The 22648-nt window shown below is 44.6% G+C and overlaps 1 pseudogene across 1 annotated transcript; it reads left to right on the top strand.

The window, feature by feature from the left end:
• Window positions 1-14473: 14473 nt before the first annotated feature.
• Window positions 14474-15772, top strand: LOC308225268 (C2 calcium-dependent domain-containing protein 4C pseudogene; annotated as a pseudogene). The gene has a single exon. The product of its transcript is annotated as a C2 calcium-dependent domain-containing protein 4C pseudogene (transcript).
• The last annotated feature ends 6876 nt before the right edge of the window (window positions 15773-22648 follow it).

Genomic DNA, 22648 nt, shown 5'->3' on the forward strand with positions numbered 1-22648 from the left:
AATTGCAATCTAACCATCTGCTAGCCGGTTAGTAAACAAAAAGGAGCTGGATTGTGATTCAGGCAAAGAAGTGGAGCGAAGAGAATGGCAAAGTGAGAGCAAAAAGTTTGGGTCCAGGACATCAGCATCTTTTATAGAGGTGGGCAAAGAGTGTGATCAGGAGCACTGAGTCAGGATGCTTGTATTTCTCAATGTTCTCCTCTTGACTAGTCACTATCTAGAGAAACTGCCTATGCATGCCAAGGATACTGGTGAAGGATTCTATGTCCAGTATAGGCTCAGTACAGGTAACCCCACAGTCTGTATTGCCAGCAAACATTTCAGCTGTGTGCGTGAGATGTTCCATACAGATTTCTCCAGCCTCAATCCAGAAAACATAATTTTGTTGGTTTTTTACTTATGACCAATGCCCAAATATTCTGCCTCTCCCTCCAACATAAAGAAACATCTCTTGAAATGCACTATATGGGAGGATTTGTGTGAGAGTGGAAAAACTTTGCTCCTTTAAGACAAGATAAAAAGAACTGTCCTCATGGAGGGCAGAGACCAGAAGACCTTCAGAGCTGGAAAACACATGGGTTTGCAATTAGGAGTAAGAACAAAATTCTCTGCACCAGAAGGTGAGCTATTTGTGGAGAGTGGCTTAAGAGCACCAGTCAACCACGCGACCACCATGAGGAGTCCTGAAAAAGATACGTAATTGGAGATCTATCTCCTTCAGATACAAGGAATATTCCTGCTTTTATACAAAGCATTAGTGAGCTATCACAGAGAAGGATAGGACTATTATATATGTCCTCTGCAAGAGGAAACTGAAAGACCATGACATGTATCTGCAGAAAGGCTGAAATAACTGTCCTATAGCACATTGCAGGGTGAATGCTGGTGAGATGGAAGAAGGGAAAGAATTGTCTAAGGTTCAGGAAAATATTGGCATAAGGACAGATGAGCCTGGACTGGCCATGAATAAATTTAGCCTGGAAGGATAGCAGCAGGGATTGGGATCTAGATCATATTTTCTCTGGGGAAAATGGAGCTGAAACCTGGCTTCCTTTCCTGATGCAGCAGGATAAGATGATGGAGAACTGGATAATGCAATGTTTGCAATAGAGAAGGATAATGCTCAGAGACTGAGGAGGCCTCTTCCAACCCTGCATTCCTTGTCTAAAAATGGCATAATCTGCAGACTTGCCTTGTATAAATAGTCTGGGCTTCGGAGAGAAACTCCAATACCAGCAGTAGTTGCTGGTAATAGGAGAGGGATCTCTAGATCAGTCATATACAGCCAAAGCCTTGTTTTGATTTGGCTGCTGCATCTGCTTCAAACACATGCAAGCGTGGGTCTAGGAAATGGATTTGATACATAAAGATAAGCTGGATTTGAGATGGCAGAAACCTGATGGGCACTTACTTTCTAGGGGAGAAGGGAAATGGATTTCTGGAGTCAAGTGAAATCTACAGCAGACGAAAGATAGAAGATGAAACGTTGGAATGCTAAATTTGGTATCTGCTAAATGTTTTAATAAGATTTTGAGATGCACTGTTCTAAGTCTGCTAGTTAGCTTTCTTTGGCCAATATTTTATGGTGCTTCTGTTGCATGGAAATGGGAGAAGAACTATGATAAATAGTTTTATATCCTAGCTAGCATCATTATAGATGGAGCAATAAAAGGGTGCCATGGGAATGGTGCTCTATGAAAGGGACAGTATTGGAGGAAAAAAAAAAGAGTATTAAAAATGAAAAAGCCATGAAATCTGCAAAGGAAGCTCTGAAGAAGGTTAGTGCTCCTGTTCTTGACATCACAGGTTTTAAGTAAGATGATGTTTCAAAAGAACCATAGAAGAAATGAGCAAGAATATACCAGCAATTCCTCCATAAAAAGAACTTTGCTAAAGCACTGAGTGTTTTGTGTGGAGCTCAAGTGCCCCAGTGGAAGAGATGTTTAGGATGGACATTAAAGTTCGAAATTCCGGAGTCACGATGGCCAGTCTGGTCAAAACTAGCATGGAGTGTATTTGGCATGTGATTCACTTCTCACTTCTGCAGTCAGAGCCTGCAGTCAGCAGTATTACATGGAGGTAAAGCCAGCATGTCTGAGAGGAGGGAGCACCAGCCCATTCCCAGCTGCTCTGTCTCCAGGGTCTGATGGTGATTTGTTTTAATGCTGAGCTTTTCTCTGGCTCCCCTAAAGGTATAATTTGTTTGCATTTCCTGTATCAGATCAATGTTCCATATTATCGTCAGTCATTCACTGATAGCAATCCTCAGTTAGTTCTTTCTTTTAATGACTTCTTACCATATAGAGAACCCACAAAGGATTTCTTTGCCTGGGGGACATCAAGTGCTGCTTACTTAAACTGATTTATGAAATGCTTTTTCAGAGTTCCACTGGGCAGCATGCCAAAGACCCTTCTCAAAAACATTTAAAATCAAGGTATTCAGTAGAATTGCATGAGCCCAGGAGTGCTCTTTTCCCTCATTTGCCACTCTGCAGTGGGTGAAATGTGCTCCTGCATGATCCCGGTAAGATCATGTACCACTGAAACCACCTTTGAAGGGCTCATATCACTGTAACTATCATAACAGGTCCCTGACACCAGTGCAATAGTTACTGAATAAATAATAATAAAGAAAATCTTAAATCCCTATAATTCATCTTGCAAGTTTTCCCTAGAGAACCGCCTCAAGCCCAGGGTCACTGGAATCCTCTACAACTTCCAAGGGGCTTCGACTCGGATCTGAGAGAAAGCAGAAAAGGTTTGGATTATACTCTTAAAGGAGGGCAAATTGTTGACTGATGGAGTGGGGCATATTTTAATGACTTTCAGCCTGCCTGAAACAGCTAATCTCTGAATGGACAGTGTGGGTTCAGTATGTGGGGCTGAAGTTCCTCTGGCCTGACTGCTGCTTCAGCAGCTTGAATGCTCTCACTTGGTTGCTTCAGTAAGTTCGTTAGCAGTAAATTGATGAGTATAATATTTTAGTTACTTAAAGTCTCTTGATCTTTCCAATTTGCTAGTAAATAGCAACTAAGAGCAAACAGCCTACAAAGTGAGGGTGCTGCTGTTAATATAGCTCAGTACTAGGAATCTTGGAAGCCAGAGTACTGTGCTTATAGGTGCCTGTGCCATCTGCTGGTCTTCAGCTTGCTGATGAGTTCTTCTTAACTGAAAGCAGCAGGAATAAGTGTATGGTTTTATGGTCCTGGCCCTACTGTTTGAGGGGTGCTGATGAGGCAGACACTACTCTGGCACAGGAACAAAAGCCATCCTGTCCTGGAGGCCAGAGATGGGATTTGCTCTGTGGAAGTGAAACAACAGCTTTCGGGTGGTTTTAGCCTCAGAGACACTTGTGAGGGGCTGGCCCCTGCCCTCCTTTTATTTACACAACTGACCATCTGCACAGGGATAGAACGAGACTGCTGCCCAGGAAGCTGCTTTTATTATTGATTCAGGTGGGTAGAAAATGCAGAACCTGCTGCATCACCTGGCTCGTTTCACGCTTAGCTCTGAGGATGGTGCTGCTGTTGATGAAGTAAGGGCTGTGCTTCCCACAGCTGTGGCCTGGAAAAGGTATTCCCTGATATCCCTTCTTTCTTTTCAATGACCTCTCCATGCAGTTTCTAAAACTGGTTCTTGAAGCAGCATTCTTCAGGGTTTTCATTTTATTTGTTGTTTTAACTGTGACAAGTCAAGTGGTGAAGTATGTTTGTAAATGCTAGAAATCGGAAGAAAGCTTGTTTTTCTTTACATGCATGGCTAGCAAGAAACCCACAAGTGTCCCAGCAGCTGAAGTGTTGGGTTCTGCCATGCTTTTGGGTAGTGCAAAGCCCCCAGTGAAACATGTGGTGCAAGTAAACTGCAGGCTGTTTTCTCTCAAGTGTTTGGGCTGGAGGAGGTTCCCAGCACACAAGTGCCATGTGTTCCACACTGCCTGCTCCAGTGGGAGGCTGCTGGCCCTGTGGGAGGAGGGAGAGAGGCTAAGGCTGGATTCAAACCTCAAACTCCCCTCAGGGAATGAAAGAGGAGGAGATAGCTGAACAATAAGGGTTTCATTTCACCCTCCCTGCTTAAGCAAAGCTCCTCACCATGGAGCATTTCTTACGAAGTGCCAGAGAATTTGTTATGGTCACGTGAGCCTATTTCCACTTTTCCCAGTGGGAATGTGTGTGTGACAGCAACAACTTCAAATTGTTTTTCTTATTATAGCAATAGCTGGCCGTATGTTTAAACTCTTAGTGCTTGGGAGCACAAGTTAAAGTGCTTTTTTTTCTCATGCCTATGGATACCCTCACTTGGGAGGAATTTTGTCAAAGAAAATCCTTGACTTTCTCACACTTCCTGGTTGCTGCTTTGAGCCAGTGTGGTTCTCCAAGCACTTCTAACCTAGTTTTCCACACTTCTTTGATTGTAAACCACTGATAATAGATACTTAATGCTGGTGGGAACAATCCACAGAATCCCCCAAAGCTGCTGCTTCATCCCCGGGTGTAATGACAGTGTCTTGAGACTTCTCTTCTAATTTTCTTTGACGTTTCAGACAGTCAGTCAGTTCCTTCCTGGTAAAAAACCCTGTCATTATCTGCGTTCATAATTTCTTTCTGCTCCTGAGGACCAAAACCAGCACCTCCACAAAACCCGTCTCCCAGTGTAGCCTGAAGTCTACAGGGGTCTTGACATTGCCTTCTGGAATCAGAATCTTCTTACTATCTCAGTTTCATTAATGGATTGATTGATTCCTCTCCTTTCTCCCCCCCGATATTCCAAATTACTTTTGTTCCCCAAATATACTTTGGTCGTAAAGAGCTCTGAGATAAGGGAGGCAGGCACAGATCATCTGTATGAAGTTTTGCAGGGTCAGGACCATACCGTTTCTGATCTCAGAAAATACTTCTGCAGAAATACAACATAGTGGACAAGAAGCAACAGCCTTGCTGTGGAAGTGCTGTCCTTCTAAACTGAGACTTTGGAAAGAACTGGCCTTCTGCAGGCAGAAATGCTGCAGACAGTCTAAACACTAAGAGTCCAGCTTTGAGCTCCATGTACTTCAATGTACTAAAAGCTATGTCTGTTCCTTAATGAGGTGCTGCTGATCAGTGATACCTCTCCGAAATGTATTCCACTTAAAGATGTAACTCTTAGGACTACATGTCCTGCCCATCAAAATACTGAGGCCAATCCCACCACTGTGCCACCTTCTTGTATTGAAACAACTAAATTTTACGACTCAAATGATACTCATTTGTTGTTCATGAGTTTTCTTTTTTACTATTTAACCTGCAAGGACTAGGTGAAGCTGCCTGGACTAGCCGGCAGTCTTAACTTGCTGCAAAGCAGGAATATTTCCAAGTCAAATCTGAAGTCAAAAGCTAGGTGAACCCTGATATAAATGACTACAGAGTGACTCTGTATGAGCTGGAGAGGAGGAAGTCAGCTTCCTCCCACTGCAGTGTCTGCCCAGGGATGGGACTGGAGCTAACGGAGGAATGGAGGAAGGCACTGGAGGCCTGGAGAGCCTGCAGAGGCAAATGCAAGTCCTTGGAGCTGCATTACACTTCTGAGCTCTCACAGCCCGTCACAGTATGACAGAGTGTGGCCTGCAAGTAACTGCATTTGTTGTTATCAAAGGGCTGAACCTGGAGACTCTCTTCCTCCAGTGACACCTCAGTCTTTGTAGCTCATGGCATAGGAAATACAGGCAAGTGATGTCTGCCAACACTGCTTTTAAAGTGTTAAACAATGAATCAAGATCTAGCATGTTTTGACAAGCTGAATTGTCCTTTTTGAAATGGCCTTGGCCTGCTTCCTTGTTCAGTCTCATAAGCCTTGTTTGTATGAGCAGGTTGCTGCTTCAACACAGTAACGTCATCTGGTGCATTTAAGCTTCATACATACTGTACCTGCGGGACATGCTGCAACCAGGTAGGAAGCCCTGAGAACATGTATTTCTAGTGCATTAGAGCACTAGTCCTTCCTGTCTTTTCAGTTTAAGGCTGTTTCTGATCTGTGCTCTTTGGGGAAGGACTTTTGTGTGTTATTAAGAATTCCTTGTTCAATAAAACCTGTAAGTAAGTGTTTTGCAGTACATAGATCAACCCTGCCATACTTCTGTAAATCAGAATCACCCTGTTGCAGGTTTCTCCAGGACTCTCAGTGTGTTATGGCACAGATGAAGAGGAAACTCTCAATATTGTTATTCATGCAAGTCCAGGGCTATGGGATATGGTGCTGAACTGGACAATTTTAGCCTTGTGTCTTGAACGAAGGACATGAACAGATAAATCCTAGGAGTTATTCTTCCAAAGAATAAGTTGTGACATTGCAGTGCCTGCTTAAGGTGGTAGTAGTAGTTCATTACCCATTTGCTGACTCAAGGAATTTTTTATTTGAGGTGTCACACAATGCATAAAATGACAAAAAAAAAACCCAGCACATAGATCCACAGCTTTTCTGAAACTTGACTTTTTGGGATGGATGTGGATGTCTTGTATTTAACAGTTGAACAGTTGAAATAAGTTCCTCCTGTGGACAAGCCCAGTGCTAGGACTGTGTGCTAGGGGACCAAATCAGTTTTCTCCTCTCTTTATACCTCTCTTTCTCTTTAACCTGACAGAAGTGACCCTTACTGAGCTGAAGTTTTCTGGAAACTTGTTTGCTTTACAAAGCCTCAAATTTAATTGAAAATAATAACAATATTATTTTTAATCTTCCACATTTATATTTACTTAGAGAATAAAGAGAACACAGAACAGTTTTTCTCAGTATGTGTGTTATTCACCTTACAGGAGTCAATATAATCTTTAGATGCAACAAATGCATTTAGGATATGTGAGAATTACCACAAATGAGACTACATTAAGCTTGGGACCAAAGAGCAGAAAATGTTCTTCTCTCAAGTTCTATCAAAGCTATTGGAACAGAGATAGTTGCATGAAATGAACACTTCTGCATAGATGAGGAGCAGTGGAGGAGTTTGTGCTTGTGTAGTGTGGAGAAAAGGAGGCTGAGGGGTGACCTCATTGCTCTCTGCAGCTTCCTGAGGAGGAGAAGGGGAGATGGGGGTGCTGATCTCTTCTCCCTGGTAGCCAGCAAGAGGAAGCCTGGGCATGGTTCAAAGCTGTGGCAAGGGAGGTTCAGATTTGACGTTAGGAAGCATTTCTTTACCGAGAGGGTGGTCAAACACTGGAATGGGATTCCTAGGGAGGAGATCGATGCCCCAAGCCTCTCGGTGCTTAAGAGGCACTTGGCCAAGGCTGTTCATAACACTCTGTAAGTAATAGAAATGATAAAGTTGCACTGCCTGGTTTAGTTTTTATTTTTACCCTGAGGAAAACATAAATGATAATTCTCAAATTTCTTTACTTGGGGCATATCCATAAACAGCACAGGAACTCTGCACAGCCGTGAGGTGAATGGGGTCATTCCTGTTGTGGCACAGCACATCCCTGTCAAAACAGCTGACCAGTTTGATGAACTTGATGTTTCAGGAAATCCTTAGAGTCATTTCTCCAGCCTCACAGAGAGAAGCCTGCCCTGAAAGCAGACCAGGTATATGTACTGAGGGAACAATCAACCCAAAGGTGAACTACAACTCTGGTTGCAGCAAGCTGCTACATCCTAAACCATTGCAGCAATGTGACTTACTTGTGCTCACTAGTTTTAGCTACTACCTTGTCTCTCCTGACAACACACCGTTTCTTTCGCACTGTTCCTGCTTTGGTGGTCCATGGTCTGCTGTCCTGAATGCATGCGCAAGCCACACACCTCAGCTACTCCCATGGCTTCAAGAATATAGATGAAGGACACTTGCAAAGTAATCTATGGAATGCGAATCTTTGGTTAGAGGAAATTCAGATTCTATTCTCTGTGTCTGTGCCTGCATAACCTGGCTGTGGTCTTATGACTGGCCTGTCTGAGTGAGTGTACATCCATACCAACAGAATGGTGAAATTATCTTCCTGATCAGACATCCTGTAACCATACTGATAATACCAATTCACTGGGGGAATATCAGACACTTCCCTGTCACTCTTCAGCCTTTAACATAAAGTTACTGATGGGACAGCAATTTGCCAACTCTTGACTCAGAATCACACATTCCTCTTCCAAGTTGGAGTGATGCAACACAGCTTGACAAAGCTTGTCTGCTTGACAAAGTTATTAGCAGTCTTGAGTTCTTTAGATGCCACTGATGTGAAACATGCACCTGCTTTTCCATTAATGTCTGAAGTGATCTTTGTAAGTAGCAGCTCTCCGGTCCATTGTACTGCTGCTCAGTACCAGGCTGACCATAGTGTTGTAACTGTAGCTGAACAGTGAGCAGAGAAAAAACCTTATCAATCCAATTAGAAACACTATCATTAAACAGCAGAACATTTTAACATTGCAAATAAGACTTGACCAACAAATACCCATTTGAATCTAGGTAATTCTGTAGATCCTGAGGTAAGATAGTCACAGCATTATACTCTAGAATAAAATGTTGAGGCTGTTTCTCAGCAATACTGGTATATTTCAAGCTGAGTTTCAGTCTATTGGCATTTTACAAGACTATTCAGTATTTCCAGCTCTCACCAGAAGCATTTCATGAAGATTTTCCCCATGATACATCATTTTTCTTTTCATTCTACAGACAAGCCTGATAAATGCTATGATGCACAGGCATCTGGCTCCAGTTCATGGAATAGTTGGCATTAAGTTTTGCTTTGTTCCTGAGTAAAATCCATGAAGCTGATAGATATATGTAATGCTTTCTGTGATGTGTGTGTTCTCTATAACCCCCAACCCTTCTATTTCTCTGTGTTCTACTTGGATTCAGGTGTCACAACTCATCCAACTGTTGTAAGAGGTATACAGCTGAGCAACAGAAGAGAATATGTGTATCTAGAACCTGCTTATCCTGTTGGTCTGTATTTGTAGTGACTTTGTAGACACAAAGGGAATACTGAAAAATCCATTCACCCTCAGAAATCACGCTGTTCCCCAGGCTGTGGTGACTGTAGGTGCTTAAAGCACTGATGTTCAGTTAAGGCAAAACTTTCAAATCTTTCCCAAGGGGAGGAGCAGTCATAAGCAAGAATTAATTTTATCCATCCATAGAAGTGACCTTCAGGTATCAGTCAACCCAAAGACAGTGATCTGCTTTTCTTTGAGACAAGCTTTTTTCATTTTAATAGTAGAACTTGCTCTATGCCAGGAATAGTGATGGCTATAGAAACTGAACTTCCACCATTAAGTACTGGAATAAAAACTAGGCAAACCATTTCTGATAGATGTTTAGAATTACTAACTGTTGATAAGTGAAGTAGGTGTATTTAGGGGAAGGTGTTGAGTATGGCTGTTTTTTCAGGCAAGGTAAATCTCTCATACACTAGCAGCAATGTAATCAAGCTGATTCGGTAGGAACTAAGGAATGAGGCTAATCAGAAATTTGTATTATTTACTAGCGAGTGTTTATAGACAAACTCTTACTTGTGTTTGAGAGAATGAAGAGGTTTCCCATATGATGAGGTTTAAGCTTTACGGGAGATGAGCAGTTTCAGGATGTTAGTCATTACTGGTAGGTTGCTTGAACACAGAAAATGCAAGGAAGACTTAATTCCCCTTTTCATTAGTCCCATTAACTCCTTTCTCACAGCTTTATGCATATTCATGTCTGCTTAGAGGGTTCATTCACACAGCTGAGCATGGGAATTGCTATTAGTGCAAGTTATGCTACCTTCATGTTAAAAGGTATGACAGGATGGACTGGAGCAGCTCACATATTCCTGGGCTCCAAACTGTTGTATGGGAAAATGCTTCTTTAACCAAACTAAAATGCTAGACTGGCTTTTCCATAAATAGCAGCATGTTACTCTTACTGGCCTTGGACGCCTTGTTTTACCTGAAGTACATTTCATGCTGGAAGCTGGGGTTTGCAATATGGGGTTTTAAACTTGAAAGTATGCATGGAAAAAATGAAACATCACGTAGACAGAACAATGAAAATATGTTTTCAGATTTGAAACAGACCTGAAGTCGGTATTGGCTGCATTGGGGGTATCTGCTTTGTAAACGTGGAAAGGCATTTAAAGATGGATGTGGTTAGATCCCTGTATAGTTTTATACTTCAGACAGAGGGGTCTTTTTTCTGGCCTCAGTGGAAGCGGAATTAGGGACAGTACAACCTTCTTGGATTTTGCATGGCAAATGTCAGCTTCTCATCACAGGACCATGTAATATGCTAGAAAGAACGAATTCTTTAGTTCATACCTGCTAGATTTCTGCATTTCATACTGTTATGGCACGAGGTGCTTATGATACTTTGCCCTGAAGGGCCCTGTCACTCCTGTGCTCTTACTGCCAAGCAGCACTCTGTTCTTTCATTTGCTTTTTGTATTACCCTACAAGCAATGCAGAGTGACTTGATTTAGGCAAGAAGTGGTGGGCAGATGGCTAATAGGTACCTCTTACCTTAGATAAAATGACAGGATTGAATCAAGGTGCTATAAACTTGCTCATTATATCAATCTGTAGTGAAAAAATCAAGTAGTATCTAAGTACCTCTCAGTTGATTGAGGGTTTTCTAAAGAAACCCCAGTGGAATTCCTGCTGCTTTCTTTAAGAAAATAAACCTGACCAGGTAATTTATTCTTATGGATGCCTGTGGAAATTTTGCATATTTTAGGTAGAGTAAGGCACTGAGCTGTTTCTGTTGCACTAAGAACAGCAAGCTGCTATCTGCTGTCTCACCCATGCCCATCTTCCACATCTCCCCTTTCACAGCACAGCCAGAAGTTCTCCTTTTTTATCTTCCCACTCCTTTTGGCTGGACAAGGAGGTCTCCACCTCCCCTGGTGCCCATCATCCAAAGGCTGTCAGCTCCTGAAGACCTCCTGCCTCCACCCCCTGTAAAGCACTGGCCAAAGTGACAGGTCTCCTTTTGGACCAGCCAGTGCTGGTGATGAAGCCCTAGAAAACAGTTCTGAATTTGTGTTATTATTCCAGGTAGAGATGTCTTTTACCATAATAGCTGCCCTGGGCAAGCATTGCAGTTGTACAGGATAAGATTCTCCTTCCTTTCAGAAATACCCAGTGATAGTTCGTGTGCGCATGTGCGCAACATCGCCATGCTCAGGAGCTTGTAGAACTACCACTTTGTGGGGGTTTTTTTATCAATAAGGAGGACATTACTTTGGTTTGCAGGAGAATTAAATAATTGTAGACTAACCACTGAATAGAAAACTGGAATCAGCCCAGTTCAAAACAAGAGGAAAGCTGTCAAACCTAGGGATCTGGCAGGCTGGGATTCACCCGCGTTTCGGCCGCTGCTGGCCACTTCCTGAGCTGGGTTGCTGAGCTGAGGGAAGTCCAAGCTGTGATACAGAGCAAACAATCAGTGCAACACGTGAAGGAAAAACCGCAACTGCCTCCTGTGTTGCTCAGGCTGCAGATTGCCTTTTGTTGCAGCTTTTCCAGCTCCTCGCCAGATCCCAGGGTTACACCTGCTATTTGGTGCAGGAATTGTAATAAAGCCTCGTTGCAGATTATATCCCTTCTGCTTTAAAAGTGGTTTATTGAAGACACATTGGTGTGTTGGGGTTTTTGTTTCCAGGAAGCCTTGTTGGCAGCATATTTTAATTATGCTCTGAAGCTAATCAAGGCAAGAGAAATGTTTTGAACACAGGAAGCTGAATAGCTAATCGTGTAATTGAGTGCCTGTTTCCACAGAGGATGTTCAAGTGCTTAAGTGTGGCTGAACTCCAGCACACCAGCAATCTGTTAAATGGCTATAAAGTGCAGGCTTTGTTAGGAAGGGGAGGATAGGCTGTGTGGAGACCTCATACCAGCCTTCCAGTATCTGAAGGGGGCCTATAAAAGGATGCTGCAGAAGGACTCTCCATTAGGGACTGTAGTGGTAGAACAAGGGGTAAAGGCTTAAAACTTAAACAGGGGAGGTTTAGATTGGATATAAGGAAGAAATTCTTTACTGTTAGGGTGGTGAGGCACTGGAATGGGTTGCCCAAGGAAGTTGTGAATGCTCCATCCCTGGCAGTGTTCAAGGCCAGGTTGGATGGGACTTGGAGCAATCTGCTCTAGTGGAAGGTGTCCCTGCCTGTGGCAGGGGGTTGGAACTGGATGAGCTTTAAGACCCCTTCAACACAAACCAGTCTGGGATTCTATCAATCAACTACTTCATTTCACCAGTGCCTGATGCCAGCTGTGGACTTAGTACACCTGATGTTAATTGCCATGATTGCCATTTCTGATCTACTTCTGTGAGCTGTTACTGAAGGCAATACAGTTTCCACTAAAATGCTCCATTTCCTTCATTTTTGTTTTCACAATTTTTAAAGTCAAATATTTCTTTGGCATTATTAAAAGCAGAGGTGTATATATTGGAATGAAGCTCACCCTTCAGAAGCTACATGGTATGTAATGCATGATGTATAGTACTGTATTGCCTGGTCTGAATAGATAACAGCTATGCAGTGCATGTGCTGCTTCCCAAAGGAGACCATCCCTGGGTCTGCACTAGCTCCTCCTACTATGCTGCTGGAAAGTTTCAATAGCTGGGGAAAGCCTCCTAATTAGATTCGAGACTATTTCAACCACACACAGAGCAAGTTAAGTCCATTAAAGTAAACTGAAAAAGCACTGATAACTGAAATAGTCCTAGGGCAGTGGGAGTGTCCTGAGCCTTTTCACAAAGGGCAGAAGGAATTCCTCCAATCTAACTTGCACGAGGATTATAATGAAAGCAAAGTTTAAATAGTATGAAACAAACAGGAGAGGTAAGGCTCAGCCACAGAACATTCACGTTCCCAGCTCAATCTTTCAGCAGGTTCAAAGTGTTCCCTGCCCCTGCCCACTCGGTTTGTTTTCCCTGAGCACATCCTCTCTAGTTCAAGCATTCTGCAAACATGAACTTTAGCTTTTCAGCGGGAAAAGACAGAAAATGATTTGTCTGCTACAGGCATACAGCTTCACCCGCGGGTTCAGCCACCCTGTTTGCAGGCCTCCCTGGCTTGCAGTTAAGATTCCACTTTCCAGCTTCCACAATAATTACACAGAGTTTGCAGAGGTCTGTTCAAGCTCTGCTGCGCTGCTGAACTCTGCTGAGCAAGTCCATGAATCCCCCTGGTTCTGTGCAGTGCCTGGTAAGCGTCACATATGCCAGTGATTTGCCATGCTCTGTTTCAAGGTGACTGCCCAAAGCATTTTCTGCCTTATCTTTGCTTTCCTCTACATTTGCATTCCTGCTGTTGCTTGGTATCAGTGGTAGGACGCTGGGCTGAGGCTAGGCTGTCTCATGTTCTCTGTGGATAATGGAAGACAGGGGTGCCCACATTTACATGCAGGAAAGCAGCAAAGTTCTTTTCACAGGAGCTTGAAAAGCTGCAATCCCTGTTTCCCACTGGCTCTGATGCTGGAAAGCTGCTAGAACTGCGGGAAGAAAAGCAGTGCCACGAGAAGTCTGCTTTTGTCCTGGATTTGATAATTCATCTCGAAACACCTTCAGCCACCCCTGTGAATGGATATGAAGCAAAAGAAAACACTTCTCTTTTTTTTGACTGGCTCCATGCTCCTTTCTGGCAGTTGTAGGCAGCGATCAGGTCCCCCCTGAGCATTCTCCTCTCCAGACTGAGCCCCCCAGTTCCCTCAGCCGTTCCCCATCACACTGTGCTCCAGGCCCTGCACAGCTCCGTTGCCCTTCTCTGGAAAGGCCCTTTGCACGATCCCTGCCCCTTGCTCTACACATGCCCACGGGCTCAGCGCGGGATCGCCTGCAGCATCACCCCACCTCCTCTCTCCGCCCGCGCGAGCGCTGCGAGCGCCTCCCTCTGCCGGCGGCGGGGTGGGAGGTGCCCGGCGCCGCTATAAAAGGGCCGGCTCCGGGCAGGTTGCGCTGTGCTGTGCTGTGCTCAGCAGCCGTCGGGGGTGCGTGACGCTGGTTCGGAGCGAGCGAGGGCTGCTGGAAACAAGTGGCTTTGATTTGACAAGGTGCGTCCTTTGCTAACGGAGAAGCACGGCAGGGTTTACCAGAGCGGGATTTTCCCCTTGGGGGTGTCCTGATCCTGTTTTCTCTCTTTAGTGGTTTAGTTCTGTTGTTGTGCTGAAATCTGTTTGACTTTGCTAAAGACAGTGTGCTGGGCAGAAACTTTTTAACCCATGGGTTGGCTGGGCTGGTACTAATCCTGTCTCAAATAGTATTCATTAGGGGTTGTTTATAGTCTGGGAAATAGAAGCCTGGGGGGGGGGGGGGGGGGGGGAGGGAAGCAGGGAGCCTTATCGCTCCCAAGTAACAAGTGACAGGACAAGAGGAAGCAGCCTCAAGCCGTTAGTTGATGATCCTGGAAGTCTTTTCCAACCTGGTTGATCCTGTGATGCTCTGGCTGTAGTGTGTTCATGTACTTCTGCGTCTCTGTGTGTCTGCAGGTGGATCTGTACTTCAAACTCTTTCCATTTGAGGCTCTCCTGTCAAGCTGCAGTGATGTGGCTGTTGGAGAAGATCAGAGCATCACATGAAAATGGAAGCATCCCTCGTTCCTCCTTTCTGGGACTGCCATCTAGCCAGAACCTGCCAGAGAAATCCCATCTGGGGGGTGCTGCTTTTCCCAATGTGCTCACTCCTGACAGAATCCCTGAGTTCTGCATTCCCCCCAGGCTGACCAGCTCTGGCCCTGTGAGGGGCACTGGCTTCCGCCAGGACCACAATTCAGAGGATGCAGATACTCATTCTTCTGGCTACAGCTCCGGCTCTTTACCACATCTTATTCAGGTGGAAAGTGCTGAAGAGATCCCAGACCTGGAGGAAGAAAGCACCAACTCCGACCCCCAGTCCCAAGCAGCACTCTCCCTGCCTCACTTTCCCAGAGCCCCCACTTCCTATGGCTTCTGTACTTTGCTGGAGAGTCCCCACACCAGGAGGAAGGAGTCCATCTTCCATGGTGACCCACGTGCTGCTCTGCCCAGCCTGATGCTGCCTCGATCCAGAGCTAACATGCTCTCTGGCAAAGGGAGTATGTCTAATCCCATTGCTATCAGCTTTGCCTCTGTGAGGCTCCCTCCCAAGCATCCCTCTCTGCACAGGCAAGGTGCCTGTGACAGTGACACAGCCTCCTCCAGTGACTCCTCTCCTTTCAGCTCTCCCCTTCTCAGTAGGTCACCTCCCAGATCCTGCTCCCGAATCAAAACACAAAGTCAGGAGGGCTTGCTGTGCCGAGCGCTGAAAGCCAAGAACAAATCCAGCATGCTCAGGAACAATTCCCTCTCCACAGAGGAGAGCAGCTCCACTGATAACAGCCCCAGTGCCATCAGGCGGGCCTCAGGGGGGCTGCTCACCACACGAACCTGCAGCATGTCCTGTTCTCCCATCCTTTCCCTGGACCTGGGCAGCAGCCGGGAGAGACGAGTGGGAGAGAGCGTGGTGGTGATGGGCAAGGGGGGCATGTTGAGGCTATTGGCTGAATACTGCTCAGAGAATGAAAGGCTGCGGATCCGCCTGATCAGTGCAGAGGGTTTATATGAGGACTCTGTAGAGCCCAAAACCATCAACTGCTGTATCACCTTCTACCTGGTGCCAGGGAAAACACAGAAGCAGAGAAGCACTGTTATAAAGAGAAGCAGAAATCCCATCTTCAATGAGGACTTCTTTTTTGATGGTATTGCAGAAGAGCAGCTTTACAGTCGCTCTGTAAGAATGAAAGCAATGAATAAAGGGTGCAATATGAAACGGGATTACACCTTAGGGAAGCAGGAATTGTCTTTAATAAGTATGTTGTCAGTGTAATACTTCAAACATTCCAACAGACTAATCTTGTCTTCTGAAAGTTTTATACTAAATAAAGTTTTGGGTTGACTTTCTTACCTTTTAATTTTCTTTTTTCTTAAAGAATACCTTAAAGCACTGCGTTGCTTGGTGTTGCTCTCATGCTGTTGTGCTGTGTGCTGCTGCTTCAGATTGGGGTAGTTGCTGCTAAATAAAAAGGTGGTTATGGAGCAAACCTTCAGCCTGTAGAGGAGAGGAGGGCAGAATGTCTGGTTTACATTTCTCCTGAAGGATTAGGCAGTTACTAAGACAAAGGCATTCTTATTTATGGCTTTCCAGGTGAGGAAGGGTTGTTTTTTTCACTCTGGTCCCTAAGCAGGCACACAGAATGTGCACACAGCAGGCTCTGAACCCTGCTGCAGCTCCTGGGTAGTACATCAGTTAAACAGACCATTTTTAACAGCACTCATATTTACAGAAATGAATGCTCTCTGTGTGGGAAGGGGGAAGGAGAGGGGTATAGTTTGTTTGGGAATCAGCTTTTCTCCTACAACAGGGGTGGGCGATTTGGACTAAGTTTGTGTTGAAGATAACAAGCTCAGCTTCTGAACAACAGCTAAAAGCCATTGCACGCAGGGCTCTCTTTCTCTTGACAGGCCTGCACTGTTAACCCTGAACAGTGAGATGGCTCTTCTCTGGGGTCCCTATGGAGCAGGTGATTGAGTTAGCATCTTTATTTACCTTTCCTTTCGGTGTCTGCTTCATAGCTCTCAGGATGAAGTTGCTAGGTAATTGTGCTTCAGCCAGGAATGTACCCTGAAGCTATAACCCTCAGTAACTCAGCTATCGAATCCTTCCTGAAACTGAAGCAGATAGGATAGCAATATGACAAGAGGAAAGGATAGTTTGTGATCTCTGTTTTGAATTCCTGCTTGAGCTGATGACTTGCTGCATACATCATTCAAGTAGATAAAATTAGGATAATATCTCCCTGTCCTGTATCAGCAGATGGTGAGTGGCTGAGGCACTTGCTTTAACACCGTGAGAAATACGAAGGTGCAGAGCTCCTGCATGTTTGAGGCCACCTTCCCTTTTATTTTTGCTAATTCTTTCCTGCTGAGGGGCCTGGGTAAACCAAACAAACTCATAGAAACCCCAGCTGTGCAAGTGGGGAGAGGCAGAAACGCTATCCTGGAAGTCCAGGCCTGTTTCTGTCTGCCTTGATTAAGTTGCAGGCTTCATTATGTGAAGGTAGATGAAGCCTTGATGGAGGAGGAGTGCACACAGGCATGAAGCACAAAAAAGGAACGTTTTCTTCTGTGTTCCCTGTGAGGCTGCAGAAACAGGGCCTTGCTTGTGCCAAATCTACTGATTAAAAGCTCCTTCAGAAAGATTTCTAGCATATCCTCTCCCTGCCCTATTCTGGAGAGAGCGTAACTGCTTGCACATCATGGGGCTGTTCACGGGAGGTGCTGGTATTGCTTGGCCACTGAATCATTTGAGTCTGTTTCAGACTCAGTTCCCCAGGAAGGATTTTTTCCCTTCTGATAAAAGCCCAAAGGATGTTCGCTGTGACCACAAGTGCTCAGAAATGCTCACTGCTAATCCTCGACCCAGCTCACGTGAGATGCTTCTAAAAACAGAATCCTCACACAAAGAGCAACTTGCACAGGCGAATGGCTGGGTATATTCCCAGAAGCTGATTAAAATCAAATGGAAGAATAAAGCCTTTGTGCTAAAGGAAAGAATTAAATGTACTGACACCCTGCGCAGCTGGAGGTGATGCACGGACACTTGTATCCTTCAATCTGGGCAAAGTGATTGTAAGGGTAAACCCTGAAGGAAGTGGGGAGAAGTGAAATTACAAAAAGGTGACTTGCAGGAGGAATCAGTAATGCTGCAAAACAATTAATCCTATTTAATTGGTTATTTTATGGGGTCTGCTGAAGGAAGGCAGAGGCTTTCTCTGCAGGCTCAACACTCATTCATCATCACATTTTCAGTTCTTGGGACTTTCCACAGGTATTCCCACATGGAGAAAGAGGCTGAGGTAATACAGACGAGAACAGTTACATGTGTCAGAGGATCACATACAGCCACACTGCAGTGGGTATCTGCCCTGTGATATGTGCCATGCCAGAGCTCTACCACAGCGACATGGAATGATGGAATGGTTGGGGCAGGAAGTGGCCTTTAGTATTGCCAGCTCCAAAGGGTTGCCTAGGACCCAAAGACAGAGTGTCTCCAAGGACAGAGAGTCCACAATCTGCTTGGAAGCCCTACTGCAGTGTTTCACCACCCTGACAGTAAACAAGTTTTTCTTTCAGTGGAAGTGGAATTTCCTGTATTTCAGTTTGTGCTCATTGTTTCGTGTCCTGTCACTGGCTATCACTGAGAAGAACCTGACTCCATCCTCTTCACTCCCTTCTATCAGATATTCATACACACCAATGACATCTTCCCTGAACCTTCTTTTCTGCAGGCTAATGGGCCTACTGCAGTTATCAGCATACAAGAGATGCACTTGTGAAGTCTCATCCTTCATCAGACAGGGAAGGAGTTAAGTCCATTGAGAAAGTCCTCCCTTCCTGTCATAGGAAAATAAGGTTCCAGCTGGGCTTATCTACTCAGGTATTTAAAGAGGTGAAGTCTGCAGCTCTGGTTGCTTGAAAGAAAACAGCTGGGTTTAAGGCTCTTTAGGTAATTATTTATTTCTGAGAAAGCTTCTTTACAGAAGTTTGATGAAGGGCCTGGAGGCTAGAGGGTGGCTCGATTCTTCAACTGAAAGCAGCAGAAGGCATTCATACCAGATTCCAAGGCAGAGTTCAGGCCTGGAAAGGACACCTGGGTTTTGCCTGTGTTTTTCTGGTAAATAATCTAGCTTCAGGTTTTCCTTGCTAAGTTTCTTTTTTAATACAAGAACTTTGAATTAAGTACCTATTCAGCTACATTAGTCAGACTCAGGACTAAGTATGACTCTAACATTAGATGGAAAACAGTTTTGGTCCCATCCCTTCCATTTTAGTGTGTCTTTTTACATTTTGGGGTATTTGATCCCTTTTGAGCTTTGGGGTGTTGCTTTTCAGGGTGTTGTCCTTATCAGCAGTGCAGAGGCATAATACAGTTTGAATGCTTTAACTTGCTTGAATGTTAGAGGGCACAGGACTTGTTTTCTTGTGCTCTTAGACGTCAACTAAGCTGTTAAGTGGTGAACACCCACAACGCTGCCTGTGCTGCAGCTGCTTTCCAGAAGCGTCAGCATTATTTGGGCTCGTACGTAAAGCACCTGCATAAGCAAACAGGAAGGCAACTGAATACTTCAGCCTGGAAAAGCTCCTGATGCATCAGTGCTTATATGAGAGTCAACGGCAAGAAGCAAATCCACCTCCTGACGCTAGCAAACAGAGTTAGAAAAGCCTCTTCAGAAGTTGTCTGAACTTCTGCAATAGCATGAAAATATGGTTGTGTGAATGACTCTATAGCAGTGGTCTGATCAGCTGTGCTCCGCAGTGTTCGCTGGCTTGAACATCACCCCTTCATTTCATTCCTAAGAAGACCCTTTACAACTGTTTGACGAAAAGAAGCTCTTCCTGCCAGGATCCTGGACTCAGGTTTTGCTAAGCAAGTATTATTTGTTTCAGCTGCACTGGAGGTACTATTTGTGCTGGATTTTTCAAACCCAGTTATTTTAAGCATGCCTCTTCAGTGCTGGACAAATGTTACTGTGAAGCAAATCTATGTTTTTCCTTCCAGAAATCCATGCAGGTTACAGTTAAATACAGCCTGTTGTGCCATGTAGAGGAGTGTAAAATGCAGTTCTTGTAACTATGCTGCTTTTCAGGTAATGTTCAGAAATAATACCAAGGGAAACAAATATCTGTGACCTAAAAAGCCAAACAGGGCAGACGTGTAGGCTGGGGATTGGGCAGCACAGTGTCTGCAGTATCACATTCCATTTATTGCACCACTTGCTCTAAGCTGCTCTTGTTTCTCGGACAGGCTCTGGAGAAGCACTGCTGGGAACAGCACCTATGCCACCTCCTCGTGCCCCCTCTGAGGAAGCTGATTCCTGCAGCTTGGCTTTTCAGTCAGCCATAGTGACTGTGATGATTGAGTATATGGTGGGGCCTAAGGGCAAAACTCCTTCTAGTCTTAATCTAACTCTTAATTCCTGTTGGTAGCTTTGGGTTTGCTCAGAGAACTGAGGAAACAACAGCTAGATGAATGTGTAATTGTGTGGAAAGCCTATCTCTGCGGGACTGCTGGGGAGGACATGCCACAGGCTGTATGCTTATTGGGCTGTCCCTGTGCTCTCCAGCAATTGCTGCCTGCATCAGAGATGGGCAGTTGTTCTATATCTGGGTTATAGATCTTTTAGGTTGTATGAGTGTCTGTATTGTTGGGTATGACATTTGGCCAAGGTGGAAAAGGTAATGAGTCACATCTATTGATAGCTTTTTGCAGCAGGATGTTTGATTAAAACAAACAGCATCCTCACACTCACAAAATGAATGGCTTAATTAAATGCTGTCTGTTTTCCATTGCTGTGCTCTCTGAACAGAAAAACCCCACCATGTAAGATTAATCTGCATATTTAAATGAGGTGGCATTTCAGTACAGACTTAATGCTGATGACTGTCACAGAAATGTACTCTGATATCATTATTAATAGTGTCTTAGAAGAAAGGACTAAAGTTATGCTGAACAATCTGTCCTGGTAGCAGAGGTAAAACCAAGTTGAACGTTGCAGAGTGCCTGTGAACTCACCTACTTGGCATCAAGGATTGATAGCAAACACAGGGGACAGAGCTGTGGATGCTCCAAACCAGCCCTCGTCCTGGGCTGTGCACAGCACCGTGCTGCCTGCAGAGTGGGGGCAAAGGGCTATATTCTTCTTTGTGTTTTGGCCTGTTGTGCCTCCGTCAGCATTGCTAAGCAATCGTGTGTGTTATGCTGCTGGCCCTTTGCATTTAGAGGATCCTCATAAGAGGAAATGAGCTTCCAGCAGTGTTTTGCTCCTGTCAGGAACAGAAATGGCTACAGCCCAGGTTGCTGGTGGTATTTGGCAACTAGGGTGAGGCAGAGGCAATTGAGTACAGTTCCAGAGATGAGAGGAGGGGTGCAAAAAGCAGAAGTGAAAAGAATGAACAGCCTGTTTTGCTCAGACACCACTGCAGGTGACCGGACAGCTCTGTCTTCTGGCTGTGTTATTGCCTCTGCTATTACTTTTCTATTTCTGGCTATAAATGTTCTAATGTTGCAAAATTAGCTATCCTGAGAGGTACAGTGAGAGCCTGACCTTGTCAAGCATTGCATGTACTAGACAGGAAAGTACTGAACAAGATTTTCCAGCCTGCTTCCTTTCTGGTGAATCTCAATGATTCTTCTGCTTGTGTTTCTCAGCCTCTTCAATGTAAAATTGGGAAACATTTGAAGAAGCACAAGGTGAGTGAAAAACCTGCTTCTTGGTAGTGGGAGGACTAGCCAGAGTTCTGGGTCTCCATTACATTGCTGTTTCGTTTGTGTTAGCTTCCTGGGCTAACCATCAGCTGTTTGCAGTGAGCAGTAAACCTGCATTTACCAGCCCAGTAAATACAATACAGTAACAGATGCTGTCTTGAAATGCTAGAATCAACTTCAGCTTGTCTGAGGTTTCTCTGCTTTCATCAGATTATTTAATTTATGTAACTGTGATTCTGTAAAATACCCTGGTTATCAGCCTGTGTTACTTGACCCCCTTCGGCAGCCCTGTGCCCGTGACAGAGCTGTACCTGCCGGAACTGCTTTCTGCTGATCCCAACCGTTAAGTTTAGCAGCAGGAGTTGGGAGCTGAGTGCCGTCAAAGCTGATCCAAGCGAACATTTCAGTTGTGAAGTCTTGCATCAGTTTGTCTGTGGGGAAGGAGGAGAGAGAAGCCTCCTTGATTTTTAATGGGTAACAAAAGGCTGGAAAAGACATCAAGACCAACTGTTCCCCAGCACTGCCAAGGCCACCACTGAACCATGTCACTGAGGGACTGATCTATGTGGATTTTGAGCACTTCCAGGGCTGGTGATCACACCACTCCATCCATGGGCAGACTGTTCTGATGTCCCAGTGCTTGACTGTCCTCAGAGCAAAAAAAGTCATGGGCTTTTTCTCCTTTTGCTCCTCTTAATATTCAAATGGAATTTCCTGTGTTTCGGTTTGTGCCCATTTCCCGTATCAGTCCATTCTGACAGCACTAAGAAGAGTTTGGCTCCATCTTTTTTGCTTCCTCAAATCACACTTCCCTTGTTTGTTTTATTTACTTTCACTTCCTGAATACAGAAGATGACTTTCCTGGCTGTATTTTGCTTTTAGGTTTGGCTAATACTAGTAATGTAATGTAAGATTTCTTGCCCATCCTGGCTTTTCTAAAGTACTACAGATAGCTGTGGTCTGGTCCTGCTTACGTTATATGCAAAGGGAATCTCAGAAGAATGTTTTAAGTGCCAAGTTAAACATTTTTAATACTCATGCAAGATGTAATGTCATTAGTGCAAAATGCAAGTGGTGGAAAACTAAGAGAGACTTAAAACCTGATGAGGTGAAAGCCTTACACATTTACTGGTAAGAAATATTGCAATATTAAAGCCTCCCCTTCATTACCGCTCATGTGGAGAGCTTCAGGCAGCTGTAACTGCAAATGTCACCACAGCAAATGTGCATATTCTTGGCAAGCTTTTGTAAACATTTTGTGTGGCTTCACTGCATGCTGTATTCCCCTTTGGGCAGACAACATGACTGGGACAGGTACAGCACCGGTATTAGGAGTATAACCCTTTTGACAAGCTGTAGGAGATGTTCTCTGCCTCAGATGTAAGCAACATTCAATTTAGGGTAGTAGATATAACAAACCCAGCTCTCTGTTATTTC

Source organism: Psittacula echo, assembly GCF_963264785.1.
Source record: "Psittacula echo genome assembly, chromosome: 10".
NCBI classification, from domain to species: domain Eukaryota; kingdom Metazoa; phylum Chordata; class Aves; order Psittaciformes; family Psittacidae; genus Psittacula; species Psittacula echo.